Source organism: Chinchilla lanigera, unplaced genomic scaffold (genome assembly GCF_000276665.1).
Source record: "Chinchilla lanigera isolate Chin_1 unplaced genomic scaffold, ChiLan1.0 scaffold00114, whole genome shotgun sequence".
Taxonomy (NCBI): Eukaryota; Metazoa; Chordata; class Mammalia; order Rodentia; family Chinchillidae; genus Chinchilla; species Chinchilla lanigera.
Window position 1 is genome coordinate 1,243,699 of NW_004955515.1, and position 11,436 is coordinate 1,255,134.

Sequence of the window (11,436 nt, forward strand, 5' to 3'; positions counted from 1 at the left end):
AGCAGGCCAGTGAGCGTGTGGTGCCAGGATGGCGAGGGCTTTTAGGAGCAGGGATCTGGGACCCTTTCTCCTGTGGCTCCAGGCCGAGGAGTTAGACATAGTGCTGTCCTGGTGGCTGAGGCTGGGGGACTCTCCTTCCACATGGGCTGCTCACTATACTGAGCCAGCCCTGGAAGGAGGAGGAGACGGCGCTGCAGGTGAGAGGCCAGAGTGTGTCTGAGAGCCTCTGCTCCTTCAGGAAGCACTGAAGGACTCAGAGAGACAGTGTGGGGTCTCTGACTTGTAGCCAGGTTTTCCTAGAAAAAACTATGGGAGGTTTCCCTGTGAGGAAAGTGTCAACGCTGCTTACTTCTTCATCATACAGCATTTTGCAGGGCTGGGGCCACACCTGGCCTAGGGTGCAGAACAGGCCTGGTCTGGGTGTCACTTGCTTACCTAGCTTAACATCATCATGAACATGATAAACACGAGGTCCTTCATGAGAGAGGAGGGAGGAAGGGGACACAGGCAGGGAAGCGCTCTTCTACTTCTACTGCAGGAACTTTCAAAAATGAATGTGCTCACATCTACAGTTGGATGTGACCCATGGAGAAGCCATATTCCTTTGTCTTTGCACAGAAGTCCATTCCTATTAGGAAGCAATGCTTACTTGTCTGGCGAGAAGGAAGAGTTTGGCATTGTTAGGACAAGCTGTGAAGGGATCACACAAAGAATCATCAGAGTTCGGGGCCTCAGAGGAAATGGAATGTCAGCCTTTGAGCCTCAGTAATACATAAATTGTACTGGGTGCTGGCTGTGCAGGGGCCCTGGGCCGAGTGTTTGGGAACCTGCCACAGGCAGATATCACAGGTCCTTGCCTCCAGAGAATAAAGTGAGCTGTGGCTAACTATTAATGAGCCCAGGCCGGAAGTGCCCATGGCCCGTGGTGAACACACCCTGAGGCTAACTGACTAGACAGTCTGGATGCCAGTCCACAAGGAGAAAGTCCCCTGGATTTGCACAAGTTCTGTGCCCCCAGAAGAGTGCAGACCAGTGAAGGTACTCACTGCACATGTCCTTAGCCCTGGAACCTGACACTCAGTGTCAGGTGGTGCCTCCCACCAGCAGCAGACATCTTTCTCCTTTGCTGCTCACCTGATGACACACTCTAAGTGGCTCTGACGATGTGATTGAGGGTTTGGCTCCAGCCATGGGTGGCAGGGACTAAGGGGACTCTGGCTGAGCTTCAGCAGTTCACAGGAGCAGCTGCCTCAATCATCTGCACTGCAGGGAAAACAGGGAAGAGAAGAACAGGAGCACATGACCATGGGATCGTCACCTGACCCCTTGGATTGCATGGTTCCTCTGTAACACGGATAAGTAAAACCCAGCCAGAGTGTAGATGCTGTGAGTGCTGATAGGGGACCCCCATGGTGACCACCATCAAATCGTACAGTCTTGTGCGCTGGTCAAGCTGAGTGTGTCCTTGGGGCCTGTGGTGGGGGTCAGAGGCTGTGGCGCTGAGGAAAGTTAGGAGGATTGGGAGACCCCAGTGGTGAGCCTTCCTTGTTCATGTATGTCTACTGCTGAGAGTTCTGCTCCAGGAGAATGTTTGTGAGTCAGATTTGTTTATAAGTCCGACAAAGCAAGTCTTATGCAACACTGACACAAATATACAATGTACACTGCTTTGTGCCTCTGAGAAGCCCCTCCACATCACCACTGCTTTTTCCCTGACTCCCGGACATCCCAGGCACTGACTGAGCCCTGCACTGCTATACAGTTCGACACTGTGCGGTACACACACAGTGGCACAACCGTGACAATGTCCGGCAGACATGGGAGCTATTTCAAGATTTGTTCACATCTACAAATGTTTGTAAGGTGAGGTCTGATTGTATCTGTGAAAGTTCACAGCACAAATGTTCCTAAGTTGGGACTTACTGTACAAAGAAATGTGGCAGACATTTTTCTAGTCCTGGGGGGGTGGCCAGCACACCAGCAGGATGTGCTCCATAGGTGACCTCTGCTGGAGCATCCATGTGCCGTGATTGATTCCTTATGTGCATCTTTCATTACATTTCATTCATTGTCTTTCATTTAGATCTGCAAATGAGTGATCCTTGGGGCTCACTGCACAGTGTTACTCTTTCTTGTAACACCTAAATACAGTAGCTTGAGTTGGTGTTTAAAAAAGGGATCAAGCCTTCAAAGTATAAAATACACTTTGAGGAAGAGCCACACCACGTCATGCCCCACAGTGGTGGGAGTTCAGACACTGTGTACCTTGGGCTGACTTCTGGGTTGGGGCAGCGCTTGTTCTCACATGGCAATGAGCCAGCTTCCTCTGACTCTGGGGACAAGGGGGCCAGGTGGGGTAGTAACTGGTTACGCATGGCTGTGGAACAAACTGCAAATCCTGGTGTCACAAAGCCACAAAAATCTTTGCAATGTCTCCTGGGCATCTGCTGGGACCCACAGGAGTTAGGCTTGCCCCTCTTCACCCACACTGCAGTGTCACCCTGTATTATACTCTGCTGAATCCTTTCAAACCTTTCCTCTTCCCTTTCCGCTCTCGTTCCCTTCCTTCCTACTGGAAGATTTCTTGAAATGTTTAGGAAATCTTTGTTTATTTTAAATGTTAAGAAGTAAGTAAAGGAAAAAAAAGAGCTGAGGGTTTTTTGTTTTTGTTTTGTCTTTCAACTATAGTTTGTAACAGAAAGGTACTGATTGTGCCACCTGGGCCCGTGTGGCAGACAGACCGGCCTGGCAGGCTACTTCTCTCAGAGGGGAAGGAGGAAACCCAACACCTTCCCCTGAAGACAAATACCCCAACAGCTAGCCAGGGCCAGGCCTTGCTGCCACAGGGAGCAAAGGGGTGGACAGCAGCATGTGGGGGAGACGCGAAGGGCTGGGCGTGGTGGGGAAGGTCAGTGTGCTGGGAAGTGGGAACAGTGCTTTGGTTCTTTGCCCAATGCTATGACCCAGCACTCTGTAGGAAGCTTTCCAGGAGCCTGGGTGCATCAGATTCACGGAGCTTTCTGGAGTTTTAGGGAGCATTTGGCCCACTTTAGTCACAGTGCTTTGCAGGATTATAGCTTGTGACTCCGTGTACCTTGCTAACCAGGTACAATTTTTCCGTTTGCTCTATTTCTAACAGATGTACTGAGATATACGTAACTGATATATAATACTGCACATACTTGAAGGATGAAATTTGATAAATTTTGACATGAATAAAACGATTACCACAAGCAGCATAAAGAACACATCTATCATTCTGAAAATGTTCCTCATGCTCCTCCCCATCCCCTGGCAATCATTTATCTACTTTTGATTACTACACATTAATTGACATTTCCTAAAATCAGTGGAATCATAGAGCATATATTCTCTTTTGGTTGACTTTTTTTTGCTCATTTAAAAGTGATTCTTTTGTGGGAATGTAAATTAGTATAGCCATTACGAAAAAAAGAATGGAGATTTCACAAAAAATTAAAAATGGAACTTCCCTATAATCCAGCAATACCTCTGCTGGGTAAACATGCAAAGGAGATGAAATCATCTCCTTTGTCCCCCTGTTTATTGTAGCACTGTGTCCCCCTGTTTATTGCAGCACTACTCACAGTAACTAGGACCCAGACCCAACCTAAGCATCCCTCATCAGAGAGTGAACTAAAGTGTGCTATGTATTCATGTTGGAACACCATTCAACAGGAAAAAGAATGGGATCTTGTTACTTGTGTCAACATGATCTGAACCTGAATGGAGCAAGAGGACATTATATTAAGTGAAATAAGCCAGGCATAGAAAGACAAATACTGCATGATCTTGCCCATATATGAATTTTTTAAAGTTTATTTCATAGAAGCAGAGAGTAGAATAGTAGTTACCAGAGGCTGAGGAAGTTACAAGGAAGGAGGGCGTTTAGAAGAGTTGGTGAACAGGCACCACACTACCATGCCAGGGGAGGAATAAGTCTGGTGTTCTATGATAGAAAAGGATGACTACAGTTGGTAATAATGCATTGTATATTTCAAAATGGCCAGAAAGAAGGATCTTAAATGCTCGTATCACAAAGAAATTATAAATATTTGAGGATATATTGAATACCAAGATCTGATCATTATTCAATGTATATATGTATTGAAACATCACAGTATACCTCCAAAATGCATACACTTATCAAGTGTCAGTTATAAATAAAATGTTAAAAAGTAATCCTGGTTGTAGTCCATAATTCATTTCTTTTTATTGTTGATTAAAGCTCTATTGTGTGCATATATTAAATGTATTTATTCATATATCTGCTCATGGATCTTTTGGCTGTTTCCAATTCTTGGTAGTTATAAATGGCTACTATGGTCATTTATGTACAATTCTTATGTGGACACATGTTTTCTTTTGTCTTGAGTAAGTGCCTAAGTATGGAATAGCTGGGTTATGAGGTTCACATATTGATATGGGCTATGTATTTAATTTTAAAGAGACTATCAAAGTGACATCCAAAAAGTTTGCATCATTGTACATTTCCACTGTGACGTGAGAGTTCCTTAGGTAGCGGGGTGTAGCTTAGTGGTAGAGCACTTGCCTAGTATGTGCAAGGCCCTAGATTCATCCCCAGCACTGCAAAAAAAAAAAAAAAAAAAAAGTAAAAAGAGTTCCACTGTTCCACATCCTCATCAATACTCAAATGATCTGTATAATTTTAGCCACTGTAATGAATATGCAGCATCTCCTTGTAGTTCTACTTTTCATTTCCTCAGTAACTACTGATGTTGAGCTTTTCACATGTTTAGTTGCTATTTGTGTATCTTCTTTAGTGAAGCATCTTCAGTACTTTTGTCCATTTGGGGAGTCTTTATTTGTTTTCTTCTTAGCAAATGTTTTTGTGAAATCTTTATGCACTGTGGGTATTTTTCAGTTTTATTTTTAAAATTTAGGACTATTTCAAACATAGAGAAAATTCCAGATAAGGATATGAACATTCTATAAGGCTGTCAGCCACATTTAATACATACTGACATTCTTGTACTTACTTTGGTTTCATTTTGGAACACGATGTTCTACATAAGATACAAATAAGAGCCACTTCTGACTTCTTGATTCTTCTCTCTTCCTCCAAAAAAAAGAAACAATAAGCTGAACTTGCCATATACCCATTTAAAAATTCTTTTACTATATACCCACCCTGAGTTACCAATGTTAACTGTTACCCCTAAGCTCTTGACTGTTTTTGGAGCTTGTGTTATTGCCCCCATGTTTTGTACCTTAAGATACTTGCTCATGTTGTGTTGTTGAGGTTCCCACATCTTGACACATGTAGCTGACACCATAGTTTATTTTCCCATATATTATTGATGGAAAGTTTGGTAATTTTCTTACATTTTGTGTTATTTTCAGCATTACTGCTCTGATCATTCTTGTGCATTTGCCTCCTACTGCAAGTTTGCAAGTATTTCCCCAGGAATAGAAAGGATGAGTCAGAGGGAGTGCTCATTTCCACTTTACTAAGTAAAATCAAAATGTTCCTAGCCAGTTGAACAGCTTGCCATTCCACCAGCAGTGATGAGAGTTTCTACTGATTCACATTGTCTCCAGTCCTTGCTGCTATCAGACTGCGTAATTTTTGCCAATTGTACAGGCGTGAAATGATGCCTCAGCACCTTCTATGACTCTTGCCTGGGCCTGCGTGTTACTGCTGAGAAGGCGTTTGTGGGTAGGTGGCTGCTGTTTATAGATGAACTACTCTGTTCCTCAGGATCTTTTCAAACTTCTTCTTGTCATTGGGTGTTCTATAGTGTTACTATGATGTATCTAGGCATGTAGTGGATTTAAAAAATATTTCTATTGGTTCAGAGTTCATTGAGCTTCCTGGATCTAAATACTGGTGTCTTCTAACGTGTCTAGAACATCCTCAGGAACTGTCTCCTAAAATATTGACTCTTATCTTCTTTTATTTTCTTTTCTTATTCCAGTAAGATGTGAGCATTCACATTGCCTGCTTTGTTTCTCTGTTTATCTGGTTTTACTCAGGATGACTTCTTCTGCCCCAATTTGCTCTTCAACTGACTATAACATGAGATTTCTCTGTCTACTGTGATAATTAAATTTTATCATTCCTGGAAATTCTTTTTCAAATTTTTATAGACATCATTCTCCATGTTTGTACTGAACATCATTTTTGAGTATGTAAAATTACTCAATAACACAGTTATTTTGGCTTCAGTTTCTGCCAGTTTCACAACTGGGGTAAACAGTGTTGAGGATTCTAAGAAATTAAAATGGAGTTCCCATACAACCAGCAACCCCACCTCACTAAAGGAAGTGAAGTCAGTGTTTTGAAGAGATTTCTGCACTCCTGTGTTTATTGCATGGCAGAGCCTGGAGGACATTATGGTAAGTGAAATAAGCCAGCCACAGAAAGACAAACACCACAGGCACTCACTCACATGGGAAATCTAAAAGAGTTAGGTGCAGAGGAGTAGAGGGTTGAATGATGGTTACCAGGGCCTGGGGGCTAGGGCAAAATACGGAGAGGCTGGGGAAAGGGTACAACATTTCCATGAGACAGGAGGAGTAAAATCAAGAGATTTAATGTACAACATGATTACTACAGTTAATAACAGGGCATTGTATACTTAAAACTGCTAAGAGAGTAGATTTTAAGTGTTCTCACCACGAATGAAAAATAAATAAATAAGGTAGTGCATATATTGTATATCTAATTTTTATGGATCAGTTTTTAGGAAAGAAGAAAGTGCTCTTAGGCACGTGGACATGCTGGCGAGGGAGGAGTTTCACTCTCTGCCTGAAGGTCTGGAATGCCTGTCTGGTTTTCAGGGCCGAGGTGGCTCTTCCTAAACTAAATGCCTGCCTCTAGCACTTCCTTTCACATTTGCTGCAGGGAGTCCTAACCTGTGGTATTTCATGTGTTCAATGTGTCTCCACAGATGATCCTTGAAATACAGTGGAGTTACATCTCATTAAATCTACTGTAAGTCAGAAATATCTTGAAAGTGCATTGATACACCTGTCTACCAAGCATCCCAGCTTAGCTCAGCCTACCTTCAACATGCTCAACATGAACCCGAATTTGGGTAAAACCACCTTACACATAGGCTATTTACAGTAGCATGTTGACTATCTCAGGTGATTATGCAGATGGCATTTTGCAGACGTGATGGTATGCAGAAACAAAACACGAAGAAGCTGGCGACACAGGAAGCTGTAGCTTATCAGTGTTTCCCCTTGGTGATCCTATGGCTGACTCAGAGCTGGAGCTTCCTGCTGCCTCTCATTGTAAGGAGGTAGTACCATATATCGCTGGTCTGACAAAAGATCAAAATTCAAAATTGGCCAGATGGTTTCTCTGCAGCGCCTGTTGTTCTTATAACATGCACCCATCCCCTCTGCTGCTTCTGTGTGATGCATGAAGGCTGGTTTCTTCCTGGCTGCCTTCCTTCCTTGGGACTGCTAGTGTCTGGTCTTCCCCCTTAGTCCTGTGCTCCACTGTGATGTCTGGAGATGGTCTGTCTGATATCTTAGGTCACGCAAAACAGTCCCTTTGTAGGATCATATATGACTTGCTGCTTTATGTATTATATGGTATGTATATCACAAGCTACCCTGATGACTATGGCCTTCTTAAGGCATATTTGCCCAACCACAGACTTGGCTCATATCTTTTGGACCTCAGGAAGAGAGGCTGAGGGGCCCGACTCCAGTGCAGTCCTGTGAGTGCTGGCGAGGGGGCAGTACCGGACCTAGTACATGGGGGCCTAGGCAACTGAGAGACCTCTGTTGAACGGTTTGGCCTCAGCATGGGCAGGGCAGACTTGGGGCACAGGACCCTTATCTCTGGAGCTAAGGCTTGTATTGGCTCATTGCCCAGAGGTACCAGTCAGGGATGGTGTCCTTTAGAGGACAGAGCTTTGAACTGGGAGTCAGCAATTCGTGGTCTCCTCTGGGACCTGTCTGAGGGGATCTGTGTGGCCCCACAGGCCTCAGCACACTCCTGCCAGGTCCTGCTATGCTCTTCAAGTCCATCTTCAGTCATTGCCCCTGTGAGGCCCAACTCTAGCCTAGGCCCGTTCCTTGGTGGAGCAGCCACACGCCCTGCTTCTGGTTCTCGAGGCTCTCCTTCCACTGCTGGCACAGTCGGGTGAGACTGGATCAAGATGCCTGACTCTGAGTACCATTCTCATAGGGTTCCACACTGTACTATTTCTTAGGAACTTTTTCTGATTTCATACTGTCTCAGTCATCTACTGATGCAGAGCAAAGCACGTCAAATACAGTGGCCAGAAATGACAACTTATCCTGCCTCGAGGCTCCTCCCTGGATACCATGTGGGTTCTCTACTTCAGGTGGTTAGGCTGCAAGGCTCAAAGTGGCACTGGTGTTGGCTGGGAGCTGTGGGTGTCAGTAAGGCCATGTGAAGATCTCTACTTGGCCACTCTGGAGCCCTCCTGTATGGTAGCCAGGTTCACATGAAGGGTTACATGAAGAGGAGGCAGAGGCTGCCTGACTCTGAAACCTCACTCACAGTCACCCAGTGTTACTTCTGCCACACTTTTTCACTGGTCAAGAAAAGTCACAGAGCAAGGAGTAAAGATTCTGTATCTTGACAGGTAAAAGGTAAGTTCATGTTATAGAGAAAAGATGCTGTGGAATGGATGTGACCATCTTCGGACACTTAGTCTATTACAGTACTGCTCATCACATGATCACCTGTTTTAATCTTTATGCTCTTTCCCTGAGAAAGGACCATTTGAAATTGTTTATCACCATTTCATCTGTGTTAGCTTTCTGTTGCTGTGACAAAAACCCTGAGCTAAACAACTTACAAGAAGGAAAGGTTTATTTTGGCTCACGATTTCAGATGTCTTCATCCATGGTCTGTTGGATCTACCACCATGGGGTTGTGGCAAGAAACCATATCATGGCAAGGAGTGGGTAGAGGACTAAAGCTGCTCACTTAATGGTAGCTGGGAAGCAGAGAGAGAGAGGGAGGGAGGGAAAGAGAGAGGGAAAGGAAGGGGCCAGTGCCCCAAGAGTCCCTTCAAGGGCCCACCCTCTGGTGATCTCTCTTCCTCCCACTGTGCTCCACCACCTCCCACAGCACCATTGTCTGGGGACCAAGCCTTCAACACAGGACCCTCTGGGGACATTTAAAATTGAATCCATGTACTTACAGGGTAAATGAAAGAATAAATAAAACTTTGTCACTTCATCTTGAGAATCACCTTATACTCTATAACACAACAGAGTTGGATCACATCATTCCATGTGAGATTTCAAGTCTTATTTCTTTTTTTTTTTGGTACTGGAAATCGAGCTCGGGACCTTATGCTTGCCAGGCAGGCGCTTGTGCCACTAAGCTATATCCCTGGCCCTGAGTCTTATTCATAAAATTTTATGCATGTTTTTCAGCTGGGATAGCTCAGCATTGTGATTATGCTCCCTTTAGTATGTGTTCTCAGGTTGGGCAACTATCATCTAATTTTAACCTGAGAGCTCTTAGGAGAAGCCTACTGTTTTTCTGGCACATAGCACCTATTGAATAATCCCATCTCATACATAAGCCAAGAATAATAACCATTTCTCATAATTGAGGGCTTTGTAAACAACACCATAAATGGCTATCCTCTTTGGTCAGGCCAGAAATGGGTCACTTTTAAATTGGCTGTCTTGACAGTAACAGTGATCAAACAGGAGACGCAACTTCCTTTGAACACCATGAAGCATTCTCACAAAGATTTCTTTTATTATTACTACCTCCAGTAGATCCAAGCAGAAAAGGGGTGAGTAATTGTTTGTCTCAAACAGCCTCTTCCTTGGGTACAGTGAGTTGGGCTCTTCTGGTACATTTCAGCTGTACAACTTCAGTTTCCCTGTGGCTCTTGCCATCAGGGTGAGCTGTATGGTTCCCTTGAGAATACATTTTCCATTGCCTCAAAAATGTATTTTTATTTGTTTTAAGAAAGCCACTTAAAAGTACTTTTTATGAGGAATAATATTGATTTGAAAATATGATTTTGACGTAAAATATTTTATTTTTAGAAGAACTGGAATGCTTTCCCTAAATTTATACTTTCTGCTAATGTTAAAAAAATTTATGGGCCTGTTTTTCCCCACAGAGGGAACTTCATCAAAAAAGCTACTTATTCAGGCAAGAAAACACTTCTGTGGTACCACGAACACTGGAAAGTGCATTATGAGGGACTGTGTTGGCCCCTGACAGTAAAGTGGCTTTAATAAAATGTCATTTTCATGTTTTTCAAACTACGGCAGCTGATAGAAAAAGAAGAGAATTCCTTACCTTAGATATTTCATATTTTATTTATTTCAGTGTCAAAATTTGACTTTATAAAAAAGCAAATTAGGAAGAAAAATGACTGACCAATTCCATTTGTGAATACGGGTGCAAAAACAAAAAAATATAAAATATCGGTGAGTTTGAAAAGAAAGTATGCTTAATCAAGTAGGATTTATTCAAAACTATAAAAATGAGTCAACATGCTTAGCAAATGTTATATAAATACATTAAAGAACTATGTAATTATACCAACAGTCTTTTTTCATATTTTAGGGTGTATTTTTATTTACAGAATGAGCTGTTGCATTACAAATGTGATACAATTAACTACATCCATGCAGATGATGCTGATAACTCTACATTCCTGGAAAAGCATATAAATACGTTATGGGATATTCTATGGAGTAAACATTAGAAAGTGATGCAGTAAATATTTGTCAATTTGTTCTATGCCAACATGGCTGTCATTTAAAGCTTAAATACTGATTTCAAGTATGCCCAGTGTTATAGTTTGTCTGGATGTCCCCTCAAAGCCTCACGCAGTTATGGGAGCTGGGCTTTTCAGAGGTGGCTGAATCTAGAACGTAGGATTGATTCATGGAGTAATGCTAGGATTAAGGGTGCTGGGATTAAGTGTGGGTGATTGCTAGATCAATTCACTGATTGGATTGGCACTGTCCCAGTCTCGGTAGACTGGATACAGCAAAAGGGACAGAAAGAGGCTTATCTTGCTTTCCTGCTTGTTACTTTTGCTGTCTTCCACTGCCATGAACTGTTGCTCTCTGCCATGTGCCACCCTGCTTTGTAGCCAGCCGATTATGAACCAAAACTTCCACAAACTGTGAGCTGAATAAATCTTTCCTCTCTTGACTTGTGAGTGTTGGATATTTTGTCTCAGCAATGAGGAAATTAACTGAGATACCCTATGAAATAGTTCTAATAAAATATTGGAAAAATGTTGTTATAAACAAGATTGGTACATTAAATATAGACACTGTGTCCTACCAAGAGCTTTAAAAATAACACTTGAGTAATTTTTAGCTATTTGTTACAAAAACTAAAAATAGGACTAAAAGGAAGTTACTAAAAATATAACGAAGTAGTTTATAAAAATATATATTATGAAATCTTAACCA

General features: G+C 42.8%; 1 long non-coding RNA gene across 3 annotated transcripts in view; it reads left to right on the forward strand.

Annotated features, from left to right (window-relative positions):
• Positions 1-9,700: 9,700 nt before the first annotated feature.
• LOC106147072 overlaps positions 9,701-11,436 on the forward strand; it is a 20,586-nt gene continuing 18,850 nt past the window's right edge. For 2 of the 3 annotated variants that reach the window (XR_001231790.1, XR_001231789.1), the window contains exon 1: positions 9,701-9,785. This is a non-coding gene — a long non-coding RNA (uncharacterized LOC106147072). The remainder of the gene's footprint in view (positions 9,786-11,436) is intronic. The other variant, XR_001231791.1, reaches the window with a different exon arrangement.